A 4,108-nucleotide genomic window follows, 5' to 3' on the forward strand; every position below is an offset into this window, starting at 1 on the left:
CGTCTAAGCAAAGGGACGGGGATCACCTTTACAGAAAAATGAGATGTGGTATATCTATATATATATATATATATATATATATATATATATATATATATATATATATATATATATATATATATATATATATATATATAGGAATATGGCTCCACAGGTGCGCGTTTAGGGCACGTGTGGTGGTGATTACAACATTTCCAGCACGTACGACGGGGTTTTGAGCAGCGGACAGGCGTGTTTGTCACAAGGGGTGTATTTTTCCACGCTGGCCTCACGATTTCTTCCAAGTCGATGGGCGATGAGCGTGCGAGCTCCGGGGTGAAGAAAGGGAAGAGCCCGCGCGGAAAAATACGCCTGTCCGCTTGTCAAAACCCCGGCGTACGTGCTAGAAATGTAATACGTACCTCCACACCGTGCCCTAAACGCGCACCCGCGGAGCAGCTATTCCTAAGATATACCATATATACATATATATATATATATATATATATATATATATATATATATATATATATATATATATATATATACACACACACACACACCACATGTTTTATCTGGATCTGGATATAATAATGCGCAGGGCACCTTTCAGGTGCATACCACGCATATTTGGGTTGGCTGCTGGGGGTACAGGGGAACCGACCGAGTGTGCAGGGGAGGGATCGAATCAAGTGTAATTGTTAGTGTTGTCGTGTTGTGGTGACAAATGAGTGTGTATTTGTTTCCTGAATGAGTCTGTTGTACCACAGTCTAAAATCTGTTTAGGGAGGCGTGTTGTTTACTAGTTGTATAATTTTAATGAAGAGATTTTCTATTCTCTTTCTATTACTCTCTCAGTCCCACGACGTCCTCTGCATGTATCGAAACACACGATAAATTAATCAAGACAAGGTGAGGGTATTCGCCGGCTGCCTGGGACTGAACCGGCGACCAGCGTGACGGGAGAACCACTCCTTACCGAGTCGGCCAGAGGTACCCCACTGGTTAAGTGGGTTATGGGAGGCTCGTTCATCAGGCATAGTCGCCGCACTACACGGCTTTCCCCCCTATGTAGATTAATTTCTGTGTGTTGAGACCTTTAGACAGTGACCCATTTTGGTGCACTATTTCACAATGTCCCCGTAAGACATATAACTCCAACACTTCCCATTTTCTCTCAACTTCGGAAAGCATGGGCCATCACTCTACCTATTATATCCCTTCGGGGAAACTCAACAGAATCGGAGGATAGGATGCCCACCGCTATGCCACCAGGTTAATGGAGAGATTTTCTATTCTCTTTCTATTACTCTCTCGGTCCCACGCGTCCTCTGCGTGTATCGAAACACACGAAAAATTAATCAAGACAAGGTGAGGGTATTCGCCGGCTGGTAATGGGACTGGTGGTTAGGGGAAGGGTTGGTAATGGGACTGATGGATAGGGCAAGGATTGATAATGTGACTGGTGGATTGGGGAAGGGTTGGTAATGGGACTAGTGGGTAGGGGAAGGGTTGGTAATGGGATTGGTGGAGAGGGGAAGGATTGGTAATGGGACTGGTGGATAGGGAAAGGGTTAGTAATGGGACTGGTGGATAGGGGAAGGGTTGGTAATGGGACTGGTGGATAGGGGACGGGTTGGTAATGGGACTGGTGGAGAGGGGAAGGATTGGTAATGGGACTGGTGGATATGGGAAGGGATAGGGAAGGGAATGGTGGATAGCAGAAGGGACTGAAAATGGACTGGTGGATAGTGGAAGGGTTGGTGATATAGCCGGCGACTATAAACCCAGGCTCATAAAATATACTGCCAGACGTAATGCCATGTGAATTTGAGAGGCCATTCCGAATTTCGTTGACGTCGTGCAGTGGGTGTGAATAGAGTAAGTTTAGAGAAGACTGTCTCGGTGTTGTGCGAAGCTGGCGTGGGATGATGTTTTAAGCTATACAAAGAAGACAACCGACCTGCGTGTGTGGGTGTAGGTATATGTGGGATCCGGTGTGTTGGTGTGTGTGGCGGTGAAAGACATATAGACAGACAAAGACAGAGAAACAGCGAAAGAATGACAAACCGAGAGACAGACTAAAAACAAACCTTCTATTAATATTTCCGCTTCTTAACAATCCCTCGACCATATTAGTCTATTGTACGCGGCGCGAAGACCAGCTGATCACAAGTGCGTCAAGATCTATCGAGGTTATCCCCTGCTCAACGCGCGCTGCAAAGTCATCTCCGTATTACCCAATCACCTTTGCTATTTGATTCGACAGGGGCTTCGCGGGGGCAGCATGGGCCTTAAAGCTGTCTGTACGTACCATGGTCAACACACGCGCATGCCCGAACTGCGTCGTCTCGTCTCCTTATATAATTAATGGTGAATACGCGCGACTCTTGCTGAAAAATGAATTGGCACTGAAAAAGTAACGCAACGCCGAGAAAGAGAACTGTAGCTTACCTTTGCGCCGTTGAGGTGGTGGTGCGTGGAGGTAGTAGGTGGGGGATCACATTAAGGGCTCAGTGGGGGTTCAGCCCATCGCTCCCTGCCTTGAGTTGAAGGCTTGGGTTCGACGGCGTACTTGCAGCAGTCCCCATGTGACCCCCGACCCACCGCCGCCCGCCCGCTGAACACCTTCGTCGGGACCTGAAACAAGAAAGAAATGGAACTGTAATTAGGATAGAATAATATAACTGATAACAAATGAATAACACCATCATCAAATAAATTAATAGATGGATAAATGAATTAATAAAACAATCGCCTAGCGTAATTAACCGTCACCAAAAACCGTCAGAAATAATATAATGGTTGAATGACTTTCTGTATACCTTTCATGTATAGGTAGTTCTCTCTCTCTCTCTCTCTCTCTCTCTCTCTCTCTCTCTCTCTCTCTCTCTCTCTCTCTCTCTCTCTCTCTCTCTCTCTCTCTCTCTCTCAATGAAGTCACATATCAAGCTTCTGACAACGTCGTGTTGGTCCTCTTCTCCAGTGATGGCATATGACAATGCACGGAAAAGACAATTTCCGTCACCTTCAATTGCAAGAGGCAAGAGGTTCGTTGGTGTTTTTGAAGGTCATTTTTTTTTCTGGATGGACCTGATATTTTCTTGAATACCAGACGTCCACCAGAGTTGTTGCAGATTGCTCGCTGCGTTGCAACCGTCAATGGAGAGAACTTGTAAGTAATCTCTTGCTGAACCCCGACTATTTGGACACTTGGAGATGGCGGAGATGACGTAACTGAGGGAGTCGGTGGTAAAGCTTCTTCTGGAGTGCGTTCGAAGAAGGGCTTAAGGTTGCATCCGTTCACTTTCGTCTTGAAGGTGACTTTCGTGGATGAATTAATGAGACAGTACAGCCCCTTCTCGCAAACTTGAGCCACCTCGTGGGGACCATCCCATGGATCGGTTTGCTTGCCTCCTTTTCTGTCGGCTCTGCGGAGGTTGTAACGCAACACCTTGTCACCCACGATGAAATTCTTTTGTTTGTATTGCCTCTTTGCAAAATCAGCTTGCTGTTTTTCCTGAGCTCGCTCAACCACTGAATTGGCAATGCTGTGGTGTGAGAAACAGTGTTGGAACACTCTCATACGCAGGAAATTTGAGTGCGACTGAAGCTCGCAGCGAGCGTTTAGCACCACCGGCAAGTTACGCTAGTGCTCGCTGGGAGCGTTTAGCAACGAAAGGGTTAATTGTTGAGGGATCCGGCGGTGATCACGCCGCAGATCGAGTTGTCCCCCAACAGAATTCTTCACTAAAATGCGTATATGGATGCTTGAAGGTGTTATGCTAATATAAAAAAGTAAAGCCCCCTACGATAGAAACGATTTAAAGTTTTCAGGACGTGGATATGCCCGGCGCCGTGCAGGGTTTTGCCATGTGGCTCGATCGAGAAACGCTGCCTCATATGATGACGCCTTGTTTTTGTGCCCCCAGGCCGTCCCCAGGCGGGCGGCCAGGGGAAGAGTGTGGCCAAGGCCTGCACACACACACACACACACACACACACACTCTACTGGGCCATTCCAAGTAATATGTCTTTTGCAACAGTATCCTGCATTTGCCCCTAGATCGTAGTTCATATGTTCAGTCCTTTATGGCTACTCCCATGACTAAATCAAGGCCTTTATTTT

The sequence above is a fragment of the Eriocheir sinensis genome, chromosome 24 (assembly GCF_024679095.1).
Source record: "Eriocheir sinensis breed Jianghai 21 chromosome 24, ASM2467909v1, whole genome shotgun sequence".
Classification (NCBI taxonomy): Eukaryota; Metazoa; Arthropoda; class Malacostraca; order Decapoda; family Varunidae; genus Eriocheir; species Eriocheir sinensis.